The sequence below is a fragment of the Pinus tabuliformis genome, chromosome X, assembly GCF_031772625.1.
Source record: "Pinus tabuliformis cultivar Carrire ecotype Pingquan chromosome X, CPIR1, whole genome shotgun sequence".
NCBI lineage: Eukaryota > Viridiplantae > Streptophyta > Pinopsida > Pinales > Pinaceae > Pinus > Pinus tabuliformis.
The window spans coordinates 1,194,248,042-1,194,266,495 of NC_142308.1; positions in this window are offsets into that span (position 1 = coordinate 1,194,248,042).

An 18,454-nucleotide genomic window follows, 5' to 3' on the forward strand; every position below is an offset into this window, starting at 1 on the left:
CTAATTTTGGAATTAGGGATATAAATATTATACTCAAATATGCTAAAATAATCCTTATCCTTCTACACTCCTCCACTACTTGAAGGTCATTCACAAAGAAATCATAAAATTCCAAAAAAAAAAACAACAATCCACCCATTTGAGTGAGGGCTCTTTTTCTTTTGTAAGTTATATAAGACCTCTTACTGTTTCGAGTCTAATACTTCTATAATGAGATTTATATTACCCTACTCGAAAACAAACTAAGGGAAATTTTATGTTATTTTAAGAATATTTTCAATATGAACTTTGAAGAGGGTACCAAAATGATCATTCCCCAACCATGTAAGATCCTTAAAAGATGTCGCATTCCACCCTTCATATCTCTGAGGCTCTAGATAGCATAACACATCTTTCTTTTACAATTTTTTGAAAAAAAATGGTGTTTCATCTCCGCACCCAAGCCAAATTTACTACTCGCTAGTCTCCATAAGGCCTCATTATCCTTTAGAAACTTCCTTTTCCTAGCTTCAAGATGGAAAAGTTTTTTTTTTTGTCATTGTTTATGAACCCTCCATCCTCAAAGGCACAATGAGAAAAAAATTCATCCTCCACCTCTTTCATTTCATGATCATCTACGATCCTCTTATTAGCCACTCCGAATGGATCGTAATGTTGAGAAATCTAGGGCATTAGAATTTAGCTGATTTCTCTACTTATGGTAATTTCTTGTAATAGATGTTTGCTTCTTGATTATGATATTCACTTTCTTGTAGCATTTTTTATGTTCTTCTCATCAAGACAATTATCATATCATGAACAAATAGAGAAACAGGAGACACAATATATAGGATTGTTGGCCAGGGCCAAAACCTCTCACTCTTTCAGAGGAAAAACCGAACGAATTTATTCTTATAGATCTTCAATCGATGAACATCAATACCATGGAAACGACCCTAGAGTCCTCCCAAGACCAATTCACTAGCCTCTTTTCTGACACAACTTCTTCTTCTTCCTCTTCTTGGCTTCCCTGAGAATATTGGTCTCCTTGAGAATCTTGGTCTTAAGATAGAGAGCTATTTCACTTCTATTTGATTCCTTATAACTAGGTATTATACCAAAATAAGATCACCTCGATGTAGCTGTAAGACTTCGACCTTCTTCTGGCACCTTCCCATCTTCTAACTTCACACGAGGGAGGATATAATACCCAAAACAATCTGCAAGCTAACTTCACCCTCCTTCCATTTTACTTTGATGAGATAGATGATTTCTCTAGTATGTTTTTTGCACTTGTTTGTAGACTTTCTTGATCGAACTTGATTGCCTCCAAATGAGGCCGAGTACTAGTATATATAGGTGTTTGTCCATGGTAGTTAGAATGGCATGATCTCTGTGAGTAGTGCTGGCATTATCTCTTTATTTTGTCCCTTCATTATAGGCCGACTTGAATAGGGATAGTGAAAAGATCTTGGAGGATGACTTTACATAGATAAGTGTCACTCTTTACAATGTGTAACATTCCTTTATTACATGGCAATGACTCTTTATGCTTTAATGACTAGATGAAAAAACTCCTAAGGGCTCTCAATGGGAGCCTATACTAAAATAAAATCTCTTTCTCATGAAACCCATGATGCAAGTATTACAATAACGTTATTTTTCTTCTTCACATATCTTACATAAAAATCACAATTACATGTCATTGTGAAGACCAGACCTAGTTACACTTTACAACACTCCCTCTTAACTATGGAGGTATTTATAATGGTACTTGTTCTTTCTCAATCTGAAGAATTTCTCATCAGAAGAATTGGATTGATAACCCATTAGTTTAGATTCATATTAACCAACATTGTTATATAGCAAGGCCTTCACTAAAAACTCTATCTCTGGACAAGACCGAGCTCAATGTTGGCGTACCAATGATTTATAGACACCCTCATAATTATCTCTTTTGGAGCATACCCCACTCGAGTTCTCAAGGTGTGCTCCATGAGGACTACTCTAATCTTGCACTACCCAACCCTCAAAGAATATTGGTCCTCCAAGATTCCTCTTATCTTCGATGCCCTATCTCATCCTCAAAGAGTATCAGATGCCAAATTATTACCCAAGCCTCTATTTAGTATTCCCAAGTGAAGACAAGAATAATGCGTCTAACTATCCCACTCAATCAGCGAGGATAAATTTACTCATTCCCACATAAGGAATGTACCTAAGCTCCTCTCGGCATAGGAATTTTGAAGTTTCTTCCAAGTAAGAAGCTTGTTTCTATCCTCCCTCATAATTAGGGACCTACAACAACTCCTAGAAGAGCTCCATCCTTCATTATAATGTATTTTATTTATCAAGGAGTCTTCCTCTTTTGGGGACTTATTCATAGGGTATAGAGTATTCATCATTTTCATCCATGAGTCAGCCATGTCATCATACCTCTCATTAGAAAATGATCGATCAATCTACATATGGAATTGTTTCATGTTATGCTTCATTCATCATGATTTATTATTCGAAAGGTATTTCATCCTTCCATGTGGTTATATTGGAAGATATTGATGTTTCTTCCCTTAGGTAGTCCTGCATAAGTCCATCTAGATCCTAGTTCAGAAATAAGTAATGAAAACTTAAATTATAATTACCTTTGTGAAGGTTTTTGACCATGACATCTTCCTTTAAGCATCAACATGAACGTAAATGTTGACACATCTCCTAAAGATATGTCTTGTTAATGGTAACTATTTTTTCCACACTTTCCATCAGAGTCTTCATATCTTTCTCGGAGATATCATATTTAAATCTGTTGGGTATCCCATATGGTGACTGCATTTACCATTATTTCTTATTACACGATATCTTCCTTTATTTCTTCACACCTTTCATCTCCAAGAACTTCCAATTAGAGTTCCTAAATTGTATTCTGTCACCTCATCTTTCATATAAGGAATTATTATGTTGATTTCATCTAGTAAATATGTGATCTATGCATTCCTACATCCTAGGAGAAGATCCTTTCTCTGATCAACCTTCTCGAGATAGAACATGATGTTTGCAATCATATCACTTGTATACATACCTCATCTTTCCTCAAACTTTTTGTAGCAGCTTCCTCTAAATGAAGAATCCTTATTCTATAGATCTGCTTCCTTGTTATGCCATTTTTCTATGGATTTCACTTGTCTTTATTCATGATTGATAAAACTTACAATGAAGATTCCATTAGAGAATTTGGTGGATCTAACATATCTTATTATGCATATGTATGATGATTCTTGTCCTATATGACTTCTTCCTTCTCCATAGGTATTTTTCAATGAGGCTTTCAAGAGCTATACCTTATAAAGCTATAGATTTTTACCCTAGAAATTTTACATGTTACCTATATCATGAGTTCTTAATGCTTCTACCATGATTTCATTCTCCAATATGATGCATCCTATCTTATTTACAAAAATACTTACCTATACTTTACACAATATAATAATATTTGGAGGATATCATCTCAGTCATAGTAGAGATCTCTCACTTCCTCCTTCTTATGCTTCTTCATTTTAGGTTCTTCTTGAATTATTTTGTTAGTGTCCCTTTGAAGAAAATTTGTTTTATAGTGCCCATATTCTTGACATCTAAAACACTGAACCTTAGCAATTTTTTTCTTTTTTCTTTTGAGGACCAATTTTACCAAACTTCCTTTTTCCTTTAGTAATTGTTCAACTCATTTTTATAGGTTCTTCATCATATTGTCCCTTCGAAATGTTTTCTTCTACCTTGCGGAGAGTCAATAAATTTTTGAATGTGATAGCTTCCTCTTCCTCATTGAACATGAGGCTACCAACTTGTTCATGAATTAGCACATTTAGAATGTTGGAGATCATGTCCTTATGAGATATCATCTCTCCTAGGTCTTTCAATTGAGTTTTTATTTGAGATGCTTTCCAAAGACATCAAGATATCCCTTCATCCTTTGATACCTTCAATTTATATAGATCATATCTAAGCAATATGATCCTTCTTATTGTACTTTCAGAGAATAGTTATATCATGTTATCATATAACTCTTTTGATGTCTCTAGCTTGACTAGATGAGGAATGAGGGAATATTTTATAGATTCCTCAAGAATATTTTTAGCCTTTAGATATTTTTCCATGTATTTTGATAGAGCTCGATCTTTAGATGGCTTTGAAATCTCTCTGTGAACTTGATCGATGACTTCATTTACTTCAAGGACTATGTCTATTTTTGCTTTCTATGCAAGGAAGTTTGATATCCCAACCAACTTCTGACTTTCCTTGAAACTTGAAGTCATTTTACTAGATTATAAGAGAGAAGATACTTACTTGTGAAGATAGAATCTTCAACTATATTTCTTTGGTGGTGACCAACTTGATGCTTCTCGGATGATTCTTTTAAGGACAATCAAGTCCTTATTTTTGGATTACCTTCTTCCAAGCGAAGAGAATATTTCCCTTTTTATGAAAACACCTTTCGATCTAATCCCTCCTTAGATGATGGAAAAGTTATGATCTCAAAGATTCTACTAGGGTTTTAGTCTTTCTTTCTGCTTCCTCCTTGATGATGTTTCCAAGACTTTTTGCTAAGGTAGATTTCTTTGATCTAGGGTTTCTTTCATTCTTCTTTGAAACTTGATATTTGTGTTTCTTTTTTATTAGATTCCCTTCTCGACTTTAGCACCTTAGCTATGATACCATGTTGAGGAATATAAGGCATTATCAGTTAGCTAATTTTTCTACTTATGATAATTGATTATGATATACTTTTTCTTCTTGATCACAATCTTCTCTTTCTTGTAATTATTATTATTATTTTCTTTTCATCAAGACAATAATCATATCATGAAAAAATAGAGAGACAAGAGGCATGGTATATTGTATTGTTAAGCAGGGCCAAAACCTCTCACTTTTTGAGAGGAAAAACCAAATAAAGTTCTCATAGATCTTCAATTGGTGAACACCAAGACCATGACAATGACCCTTAACACTAGAGTCCTACCAAGACCAATTCACTAGCCCCTTTTCTAACACAACTTCTTCTTATTCCTCTTCTTGGCTTCCTTGAGAATCTCGGTCTTCCTCTTCTCGGCTTCCTTGAGAATCTCGGTCTCCTTGAGAATATTTGTCTTAAGAGAGAGACATATTCCACCTCTACTAGTCTCCTTATAGCCAAGTATTCTACCAAAATAAGATCACCTCGGTGTAGTTGCAAGACTTAAACCTTCTTCTTGCACCTTACTATCTTTTTACTTCACACGAGGTAGGATATATTACCCGAAATAATCCACAAACTAACTTTTCCCTCCTTCATTTTACTTCATTGAGATATATGTTTTCTCTATTATGTTTTTCACACTTCTTTGTAGACTTGCTTGATCGAACTTGATTGCCTCTGAATGAGGCCGATTTCTAGTATATATAGGTGTTTTCAATGGCAGTTAGACCAACATTATCTCTTAGAGGAGGGTTAACATCATATCTTTATTTTCTCCCTTTATTATCTTTGATGGCCTATCTCATCCTCAAAGAGTATCAGCTGAAACATTATTACCAATCCTCTATTTAGTCTTCCCAAGTGAAGACAAGAATAATGTGTCTAACTCTCCCTCTCAATTAGAGAGGAAAAATTTACTCATTCCTACAGAAGGAATGTATCTAAGCTCCTCTTGGCTTAGGAATTGGCAAGTTTCTTCCAAGTAATAAACTTGTTTCTAGGCTCCCTCTTAATTAGGGACCTACAACAACTCCTCAAGTGGAGATGATGGGATAACCAGGTGCTAGATGAACTCCTTCCTTCATTTTCATGTAATTTTTTTATCAAGGAGTCTTCTTATTTTGGGGACTTCTTCATAGGGCATAGACTATTCATCACTTTCATCCATGAGTCATTCATGTCATCATCCCTCTCATCAGAAAGTGATCTATCAGTATACATATGGCATTACTTCATATTATGCTACATTCATCATGATTTCTTCTTTGGAAATGTCTTTCATCCTTCCATGTGGTTATATTGGAAGATCTCAATAGCTCTTCCCTTTGGTAGTCCTCCATAAGCCCATCTAGATACTAGTTCATAAATAAGTAATGAACACTTAAATCATAATTACCTTTGTGAAGGTTTTTCACCATGACAACTTCCTGCAAGCATCAAAATCAGTGTACATGTTGACACATATCCTAAAGATATGTGTGTTAAGAGTATATATCTTTTCAAGACTTTCCATCAGATTCTTCATATCTTTCTAGGAGATATCATATTCAAATGTTGTTGGGATCTCAGATGTTGACTACATTTACCATTGTTTCTTATTCCGTGATCTCCTTCTTTGTTTCTTCACATCTTTCATCCCAAGAACTTCCAATTACAGTTCCTAAATTGTATTCAGCTACCTCATCTTTCCAACGAAGACATATTATGTTGATTTGATCTATTAAATACATGATCTATGCATTCTTGCATCCTAGGAGGAGATCCTTTCTGTGATAAGGCTTCTCGAGATAGAACATGATGTATGCAATCATACACTTGTATACATACCTCATATTTCCTCAGACTTTCTGCAACAACTTCCCTTGAATGAAGAAGTCTTACTCTATAGATCTATTTCCCTATTTTCCCATTATCTTATGGATTTTACTTGTCTTTATTCATGATTGGTGAACCTTACAATGAAGATTCCATCAGAAAATCTAGTGGATCTAACATATCTTATTATGCATATGTATGATGAGTCTTGTCCTAGATGACCTTTTCCTTCTCCATAAGTATCTTTCAATGAGGTTTTCAAGAGTTATACCTTATATAGCTATAGATTTTTCCCCATACATTTTACATGTTACCTTTATCATGAGCTCTTAATGCTTCTACCATGATGCAATTCTCCAATATGATGCATCTAATGTTATTTACAAAGATACTTACCTATGCTTTACACAATAGAATAATAATTGAAGGAGATCATCTCAGTCATATTAGAGATCTATCACTTCCTCCTTCTTTGTCTTCGTGATTTCAGGTTCTTCCACTTCTTCATTAATATGAGCTTCTTCTTGATTTATTTTGTTAGTGTCCCTTTGATTACAATCTATTTTATAGTGCCCATATTCTTGACATCTAAAACACTGAACCTTAGCAATTTTCTTCTTTTTCTTCTGAGGACCAAATTTACCGAACTTCCTTTTTCCTTTAGTAATTGTTTGACTCCTTTCTCTATGTTCTTCATCATATTGTCCCTTTAGCATGTTTTCTCTTATCTTGCATAGATTCCATAAATTTTTGAATGGGAAAGCTTCATCTTCCTCGTTGGATATGAGGTTACCTTGTTCATCAGATAGTGCATTTATAATGATGGAGATCATTTCCTTATCAGATATCATCTCTCCTAGGTATTACAATTGAATTTTTATTTCAGATGATTTTGAAAGGAATGAAGATATCCCTTCATCCTTTGATACCTTCAATTTATATAGATCATATCGAAGTGATATGATATTTCTTATTATACTTTAAGAGAATAGTTCTATCAACTTATCATATAACACTTTTGATATATCCAGCTAGGCTATATGAGCAATGAGTGATTCTTTGATAGGTTACTCAAGAATATTTTGAGTCTTTAGATATTTTTCCATGTATTTAGATAGAGCTTGATGTCCATATGGCTTGGAAATATTTTCATGTACTTGATCGATGACTTCATTTACTTCGAGGACTATGTCGATCCTTCCCTTCCATGCAAGGAAGTTTGGTATCACAATTAACTTTTGACTTTCCTTGAAACATGAAGTCATTTTACTAGATTATAAGAGAGAAGATACTTACTTTTGGAGATAGAATCTTCAAATAGATTTCTCTGGTGGTGATGAACTTGATCCTTCTACTATGATTTTTTTAAGGATAAGAAAGTCCTTCTTTTGGATGATATTCTGCCAAGTGAAGAGAAGATTCCCCTTTTTCTAACATTATCTTTTAATATAGTCCCTCCTTAGATGATGGAGAAATTATGACCTTGAAGATTCTACTATGGTTTTAGTCTTTGTTTCTGCTTCTCCCTTGATGATGTTTCCAAGACTTTTTCCTAAAGTAGATTTCTTCGATCTAGGGTTTCGGTAAGATGAAGATCTTGATGTCTTGCTTGGTATTATTTTTGTCTCGCTTTGATCATTCTTTGAAACTTGATCTTTGTGTGTATTCTTGATTATATTCCCTTATTGACTTTAGCACCTTAGCTCTAATACCATGTTGAGAAATCTAGGGCATTATAAGTTAGGTGATTTCTCTACTTATGATAATTACTTGTGATATGCTTTTTCTTCTTGATTATGATCTTCTCTTTCTTTTGTTTATTATTATTTTATTCTCATGAAGATAACTATCATATCATGAAAAAATAGAGTGACAAAAGAGACAGTATATAGGCTTGTCAGTGAGGGCCAAAACCTCTCAGTCTTTGAGAGGAAAACCAAAATGAAATTGTTCATATAGATATTTAATTGAACAAAACCTAGACCATTACAATGACCCTTGATGCTAGACTCCTCCAAATACCAAGTCACTAGCTTCTTTTCTGACACAACTTCTTCTTATTCCTCTTCTCATCTTCCTTTAGAATCTTGGTCTTCTACTTCTAAGCTTCCTTCAGAATCTTGGTCTCAAGAGAGAGACCTATTGCAGTTCTACTCTACTCCTTCTATCGAGGTCTTCTACACAAATAAGATCACCTTGATGTAGATGCAATAATTCGACCTTATTCTAGCACCTTTGTATCATCTACCTTCACACGAGGGAGGATATATTACCCTAAAAAATCCACAAACTAACTTTTTTGTCCATCCATTTTGCTTCGCTGTGATAGATTCTTTCTCTAGTATGTTTTTTTCACTTATTTGTAGACATGATTGATTGAACTTGCTTTCCTCAAAATGAGGTTAAGTACTAGTATATATAGGAATTTTTCCATGGCAGTTAGGACAGTGTGATCTCTTGGAGGAGAGCTAACATCATCTCTTTATTTTCTCACAACGTTGTAGGCTAACTTGAAGCAGGCTAGTGACAAAGTCTTGGAGGATGAATATACATAGATAAGTGTGACTCCTTAAAATCTGTAACATGTCTTCATTACATGAAAATGACTCTTTATACTTTTATGACTAGATGACAAAATTCCTAAGGGCTCTCAATGGGAACCTATACTAAAATAAAATATCTTGCTCATGAAACCCATGATGCAAGTATTACAATAATTTTATTTCTCTTCTTTACATATCCTACATTAAAATAATATTTACATGTCATTATGAAGATCGAAGCTAGTTACACTTTACAACATGTAATCTTCTTGATCTTGGATAAATTGGAAGGAAAATGTGCATCTGCAAAGGACCCTAGATTGGGATGATCAGATTTCTAATTGCATTCAACTAGAGCCATAAACTCATCATTCTTAAACTAACTAGCATTGAACATGAAAGGACTAGTAGGTTTCCTGGCCACCCCCTAGTTTCAAGTAGCCCTCCAAGGCAAGCACCATCCTCCAAAGAAGAAGAATGTGAGAAAAATGATGAAGAGATAAGTTAAGTTGGACTCAAAGTATATACAAATGACATGTCATCTCAATAAAAGAGACAAATCAGTGCACATTGACATGTCAGCTTATTATGAAGCCATAAAACCTATAAAGAAATGGCTTGAGTCACCAAAGAAACATAGAATTTTGGATAAGTATCTCTGCAACTTCATAGGTATACGAACTCATATTTTTTATGGGTACAAGAGTGTCTATCTTTGTGTAAGGCTTAGACTTCAGATGACATCATTGTAGCTTGATGAGTGCTACAGAAATAGTAACATTCTCAACATAAGTATGATGATAAGGGTTTCAGTGCAAGAGAGGAACAATCAGTCTCATCATTCTAGATAGTATCATCCTGGCATAGTAGTGATGACAAGAATCTCATAGATCCCACATTAGTCTACACAATCTTGGCATAATCCGGAGAAGGTCCTATAGTAACACTCTCTACAGTGATGGTCATAAGCATATATGTGATCTCAATGGACACTTTGTCACAAGGTTATGGTCAAAATGAACGAGAAGAATTCATGACCTCAATGGGCTTAGATGCATACTTTAAGAAGATCTCGGTGGTATTGTTAAGACCTTGATGAAAGTGCAAATATTTTATAGCAGGAATGAAGATCTTGATGATGACCTCAGTGGTGCAACAATGATGATTATCTAAAGAGTGATAAAGAAGAGGATTGGTGCCTCGATCTTGGAGTGGCATGGTGAGTCAAGCATGATGGTCTTGGTTTTCATCAATTGGAATATCTATAAGAAGAATTATGTGTGAGTTTTCCTCTCTAAGAGGGAGAGGTTTACGCCCTGGCAGAATGCCAACATCTTGTGTTCTTGTCTCTTTGTTTTTGGTAGCTATTTGATTACATAAGAAACACACAATCTAATAATTTCAAATAGAATATTGTGCTAATAAGAAAATAAAAAATTCCTCACAAATAGTTATTAGGTCAAGAATAATATCATTAACTACATGTGCCCTAGATTCTTATACATGGAATCAGAGCTAAGGTGTTAATGTCTAAGGAAGGGAAGATAAGACACATTCAAGAAACAAGTTTGCATCTAAGTGAATTGAAAGATGAGTTTGAAGAGATGTATAGTGTTGCATCTCATATTCATATCAAGGAACATTCTCAAATATCATTGTCTTGTTGGAAATCACAGTTTCGGGTTCATACTACAAAACTAAAATCTATGTCAAAAATGCTTAAAGAAACCATGAGATTATAAAACCACAAATAAATCATCCTCTACTATCTCGTGTCTGCAATTCTTAAGTGTACTTCATAGTCTCAGTGCTTCCAATGATGAATGGCTCGATGCAACAACATATTATACTTCAAAATAATGCTACATGATCTTGTTACAAAGGTATGACTTATGTCTCGGGCTCACAATGATATTCTATGCTACTACTTGATTTAGGGATGCCACTACTACGAGAATAATAATAATCTCAGATCTCCTCAAGAAGAATTCAAATAGGTGGCATTGTAATCTAACTTCATGGTGTCAATATCACAAAACCTCATCAATACAAATATATCACACAGTTCAGTTTCTCATATTTACAGTATATCTTAGTTTTGCAGCATGCATTCCTAGTGACATCACAGTATGCTAAGTGTTGCATACTACATCGGTAAAGTCACAGTTTGGAGATAATGTTGCTAAGAAAAACTAGGATAAACATAATTGGGATAAATAAGTGTTACCTCCTCTATTACGATCAAGCAGTTCTAAGTATCAATGCCATAAAGAGATGATTAGTATCTACACACTGCTACTAATACTCCACAGTCTATTTATGTGTCAACAATATAGTATTGTATATCAATAATCATAAAGACCTAATAAGGAGTCAAAGTTCCTTTGAAGTTAAGATGATGAAGCAGTTTCAAACATCATAATAACATATAGTCTGAAGAATTTTTTTGTCATCCTTGGTGCTTGACAGTGCAAAGAGTCTTGGTAAGAGGTTTTCAACAATGATCTAGAAAGAATCTCATTCAAAGAAGTATCAAGGTAAGGATCTCCTCTTCATGTGCCAAGTAAGTATCTTTCACGGTTATGGTTTATATTTGATTTAAATGACTTTGTTGTACAAATAGATATGCTAGTCCTTGTATAAGGAGGATATTCTCAGTATTTATAAATAGGTGAAGTCATTGAACTAGGCATCCTTTGAATTCATGAGAATAAAATTTTAAAGTCCTCTCACATATATAATATTAGAGACTTAAAAGAAGTTGGAAAAAGAAAATATGGTCCTTAAAGGATAATATCAAATAGAGGATAAAAAGAAAATTCATCCTACTCGTTAGGATGAAAGGAGATGAATGGATTCCATGGTAAGAGGGAGTAGAATTCTTTAAGTTAGCCTCTTTCTATAAAGTCTCTTTCTAGACTCCTATATCATGCATAGAATGTGACTAAAATATGTTATAGGATGTGGTGCAACATTATGGAGGTATTAGAAACAAGATCTCATGACATCATCACGAGGGTGACTATGATAATGAGCATAAGATACATTTTTCAACAACTTAGGGTTTTTATGAAAGAATGCAAGTTGTAGGCAACAACTTTTCAGAACTAAAATATTCTAAGATTTCTCATCATGCAACAAAAGGGAAACATCTCTTGGATAGGTATCTTTAATATCCTCAACATTCTCTGATGGAATCTTCCCTAGAACATTCATCGATCCAAAGGTGAAGCATGTGTTTCAATAGAAACTCCAACGTATGGAGTTCATGAATGATGATATGATGATGTGAGAGTAGTCAAGGAGTTGAAGATCTTTCAATCAAGGAATATGTTGAAAGAAGCTTGGACAACGTAAAGTTAAAATGAGATATGCATACTTGTATTTAAGTTTTATAATGTCATGTTGTATGGTTGTAGATCAATACTTATATCTCAAGAAGGATGATCGAAGGAAAAGGATCTCCTCCTCTGAAAGGATGAAAAAAGAGATAAGTCGCACCAAATGAAATCAACATAATATGTCCTCACATGAAATATGAGGTGGTTGAATACAATTACATAACTCTGATTAGAAAACTCCAAAAACCACCTCATAATGGAAAGTGTAAAGAAGGAAGAGATCATGAGATATGAAACCCTGACGAAGGCAATCAACATCCAAAAAGATCAATTAGACCTGACCAAAAAATCTCTCATACATATATGAATATTCTGATGAAAAAGATGTAGACACTTGACAATGGGTATCTTTGGGAGATGCATCAACATGAATGCAGGATGTTCATACCTAAGAAAATATGTCATGATGAAGAGCCACCTAGTAATGTACGATTTGATTTAATGATATATTTGATTTCTTCGATAATATTTGGATAAGTTCATGCAAGGCTACCTACAATTAGAATTAGCATTCATGTGACGAATGGAAGAAACATGATGAGAAATAAGTAGTCATATGAAGAAGGCCACTTTCCATGAAGAAAGGAATAACATGACGACCTAAGGAGGAATGTGATCAATGATTTTTTCCCTACAAGAAATAATATCAACTAACTTTCATGACATCAAGGAGAAAAGTTGATAAAGAAGCTAAAGGACCCATGAAGAAGAATTTGTTCATGTATAGAAGAGTCCCTAGCTAAGAGAGAGCTCTGATAGGGCCCTGATCAAGATGGAGTTTGGATTAGATCACCCCTGAATAAAAAGGAGTGGAAATTGTGTTTTTTCCATTTCATGTATCATGCACTATGTTGTCACTCACAAAGATAGTCTTCGATTGGTTACAATCATAGTGCCTTGGTACATCTAAATCGATGTGTCTCAAATGATTCTCAAGTAGGAGGAGACATCACCCATGTTCGATATACATATATAAAAGGAATGAGTTAGTTCTTTCATCCAAAGGTACAGGTCAGGTATTTCAGTATTTTTGAACATACACAGTTCCTAGAAATATAATAGAAAATAGTGGAGGTTGAGCACTTCAAAGGCTTATAGTTTAATAAGCTTTATGGAATAAATGAGAGAAGACAAAGAGAAGGGACAACTCAAAATGTAGAGCTCAAAGAACCAAGAATTGTATATTAAAAACATAGAGCCTGAAACCATGAGATTTGCTACAATTATCTGATTTACAGTTAGATATAATGGACTGAAAAAAGAAACTAGATGCTCTAATTCACATAGTGGAGTTTTAAGATATAACTTCAACCCATCAAATAGGCATGTGCATTAACGACTCAATGAAAATGAATCTGTAAGCAAGTATTAAATATTATAACATCTATTGTTACATGAATTCAGAGAATAAAATAGACAAAATGGATGAAAACAGGAAATACCACACTGTAATACTCAAAGGGGGGATCACCACTACCCCTTCGATATTCTGCAAGATCTATGTAACTAAGTGACACAGTCTCACAAAAATATCATCCATTCTTTGCATATCAGAACCTTTATTTAGTGTTTCTACCCCCTATTTATAAGAAGAGGGGGTGCGTTATTAATCATGATACAATATAAAATATCCGTCGGCCGAGTCTCAATTGTCAGATCAGCTTGTTGTCTTGGCCAAGGAAGGCTCTGTGTCCAAAAAACATCACAAAAAATAGTAATTGCCTCATAAAAGAAAGAAAATCGTAAGATCACAAAATATATGAAACAATAATGCAATATCTCTACGCCCATCCCTCTAATTAATTTGGCTTTAGGTTGCATCTAGTTCGCGGTATGATCTCCTATGGTGCTCAGCTAACTCCTGTCATTTCTTCCTTTAGTGCCTTTGGCAATGACCTTGGAAGCAGGTCAAAAAGATCCATTTTTGAGTCCACCCATACTTGGTTTTGAATGCTCAATCTTCTGTATGTAGTGTTACAGTTGTTTTCGGCACCAACTTTGGATGCGTATTGCAGAATAGTTTTCTCATGAATGTGCCCACGCCTAGTTTGAAAGCTCCATCCCTCCATTAAACACACCAACTGCCGACCCATATGTCTTTTAAAGATCTGTGTAGTCCTACACTATTGGTGCCTTGATGTAGTGTAACAATGAAGTTTGTCAACTGCAGGCTTTTTACCTCTAAAATAGGCGAAATGGGCAATATTTTGATTTCCCCCTTAGCCCCCCTTTGATGTGGTGCCCTTATCTCTATTTCTTCATATAACCACAGGCTAAGAACAGGGGCTTTAAACTTTCAGGCACTAAAGCCTTTAAACTTGTGTTCGGGAGGTGTTTTATTTTATAATGTGAAATTCCATTTTATTTTCTCTTTCACCACATCGGTCGAAGTCCGAACGCGAAATCTTCATCAAATAGAGACTATGAAATATCGCATATGGGGGCTTCTTCCTTATCAAAATCGCAACTGGGGAGGAGCATCGGCGGAGGAAAGAATTTTCATTTTGTGTGATCACCAATATGTGGGATGACATCATCATTGGCACATGTCACCCTGTGAGTGGTGACACGTGTCACCCAAAAATGGCGCCATAGCACGGCTAAAAATGTTGAAATCAAGTGACACATGTCCCCTACCACGTCAACATCTGTACTGCCGCATGTCCTTCATACTACCACATCATTGATGACATCAATTTCCATTTCAGTTGTGAGGACCAATTGTATGCTACCACATGGCCTCCTGCAGGAGAGAGAAAAAGTCTTGCTCGACCTTGTTTTCACGTGCATTTCCTTTGTTCATGAATTTTGGTCCTCCATGGAACTTTCACAATGTATCACAAAATCGGTACCTGAACGGTCTTGGAATGAGAACCTCCCAGATTCGCCGATATTGTGGGATTACAGGATGAGGTATTAACCATACCATCGTACCACCACATGGAGGAGAGAGAAGGGGGCAACCTGACCTTGGTTTTTCCATGCTTTGCTTTGTTAGAATTTTTTAGCCCTGCTGGTAATTTCACACTATATCGCAAGATTGGCCCCCCACAAGGTTTTGGATTTTGTTGTGACAGTGGGATTGTGGGATCTCCAAGATGTGGGATGCGGGGCCTAGTGGGACCTATAGGACTGTGGGATCCGCAGGATGCGAGGACCTGTGGGATGTGAGGACCTACAGTATGCAAGGACCTACGAGACTATAGGATGCGATATTGGTTTTCAACACTCTGAACCACCGATAACCTTAAGTATGTGCCCCGAGACCTCAATGATATGCCAGATGTGGGACTGTAGGGTTGTAGTATGCGGGACTGCGGGGTTACGATATGCAGGACTACTGGTACTGCGCCACATGGTGCCCATGAAGGAGACAGAAATGGGGTCCTCCTACCCTTCCATTTTCAATGATTTTTAATGTAAATCAGCCTCTGCCCTTCCCTGTCGCCTTAACACTATTGGCATGCTCCCACCTGCAATTCCTTAAGAATGGCCCATAAGGAACTGTGGGGGTCATGAGGGATGCAAGATTGTGGTATGTTCAATATGCTCAACTTTCTATGCCCGGGCTCCTCTAATAAGCTCTTTTACTGCACTTCAAGGCAACATGACTGTTGATCTTCCATAGGCCATATCTTCTGATGCAGAGGTCCATTTTGGGACTTTTGTATACCGTTGGAAAGCTCATTTCAGGCACTATGCAATGGAGAGGGTTTAATCAAGATTTGATAGCTTCCATGACTCAGGAAAAGCAATGAGTGATCAATGAGTAATACCATTGGCTCCACTGGGGACAGTGCCTTGCTAGCAAGGTGTTGAGAACTGGAACACTACAAACTACTCCTTTAGGCATGGACTCACTTCTAATCAAAATATAACTTTCATGAAAATAGAAAGCTTTACATAAAATGAAAATTCAAATAATAATCAATACACACATTGAATAATTACAATGAGTATAAGACAGGTACTTCTAATTTTGAAAATAAAATTTGAGGAACTGACCATTCACTAGAAGTTCGAACAGTTCACCATCCAATTTTTCAAGTAGATATGTGTTGTTCCCTCTCTCTTCTGCAATCCTGAACGGGCCAAACCATATAGGATCACATTTTCCATTTTTTGCTTTGTCATCCTGTCAGACATCCCACCTGAGAACTAAATCTCTTGGTTGAATAGGTTTTTCCTTAGCCTTCTTGTCAGATAGAGATTTCATCTTTTGTTGGTAATTGGATATTTTTGTCTCCACTTGTTCTTCTTTTTGCTGAATCTCAACCAACTGATTTATCCTCCTTTTCAGGGTGTTTGGTTCTTCCTCAACTTCTTGTAGCAACCTTGCTACTGGCATTGATAATTGGATCGGGAAGACAACAACCTTGCCACACACTAGTTCAAAAGGTGATTTTCCGGTGGATCATTTAGGCATTACCTAGTTGGTCCATAGAGAAACTTTATTTGGGAGTCCCTGGTCCTTTGACTTTTAGTGATGGTCTTCTTCAGCACCCTCAGCACAAGTTTGTTTGAGGCTCAGCAAAACCATTGCCTTGAGGGTAGTATGGAGTGGAGTGCCCAATGGCGATATTATATTTATGGAAGAAGCTGGTGAACTTGGTAGATTTGAATACTTGAGAATTATCATTGATGATTTTGAAAGGACAACCCAAGTGGGATGGTATGTCTCTTTCATGAATTTTATTACCACTGAGTTTGTAGCATTTCTAGTTGGGATGGCCTCTACCCACTTGGTTAAATAGTAAGTGGATTTTAATATCCATTTGTGCTAGCCACAGGATGGTGGATTGATCTCCCCTATGAAATTTAATCCCCACTATTTAAAAGGCTCCTCCACATCCACAAGAATCAGTGGGAGAGGAGTAAACTTCTACCTTTTAGCAAACACATGGCATTTCTGACAAATCTTCACTCTGGAATGAACATCCCCAAACATCGTAGGCCACTACAATCTATACTTGAGTATTTTGTGTGTCATGGTCTTATAGCTGTGACACCCTCCATAGACTCCTTCATGAAACTCCCCAATCACTTTATGGGTCTTTCCTTCCACCAAACATAGCAACCATACCCCCATAGGGTCCTTATAGTAGAGTAGGCCATTGGATATGATATATTTTTGCACTTGCAATCTTAGGCTTTGGTATTTGGATGTATCCATCCCCAAAGAGCACCTTAGGAATAAGAGGTAATGAATGATGTTATTATACCAAGATGATCCCTTGTATTTGGTATAGATTTCATACGTAGATGTTTTAAGATTGCTTTGGTGATCCTCTAATCCGCCTTCCTCTATGATCAATTTTATCCCTAGTGCTTTGTAGTTGGATTCAGATAAAACCTTAGCCAGCACCTGGCCTTTAATGAGATTGTTAGGCTTTATTTCTAACTGTTATTCATGTATTTTCGTTATCCACCTACCCCTCTTTCCTTTGTTGTCTCCCTGCACTAGGATGTTTTTGATTGCTATCATTGGGACAAATGTTGTGATTTTAGATTGTAGCACATACATGAGAAATTCCTTCAGAGCCTTTACCAATGGATAGGATTGTTTCTCCAATATATTATATTTTAGCTTAGCATCCCTTAGGACTTGGTTGGAGAAGGCGATGTGTTTCTCATAACCCGCTTTATTTTTTTGTAACAACATTGTAGCGATGGTATGTGGAGAGGCGAAAGAAAAGATGTAGAAAGGAACTAAATAGATGACACTGGCTAACACTAGGGCTTCAGCCAAATATTATTTGATTCGACTAAAAGAATAATGGGGGAAAGGGCTCCATTTGACCTCATTTCCCTTCTTGAGCATGTCTATAATACCCTTGACTATCTTTTCATAGTTTGGTATAAATCAACTTAAGAAATTTATTCTCCCCATGAAGGCTTGGAATTATTTATTATTCATGGGTAGATGAATGTGTTCTTCCTTAGTGTTGGAAAAGATTGTGATGTCATCCAAGTAGACCACCACGAATTTT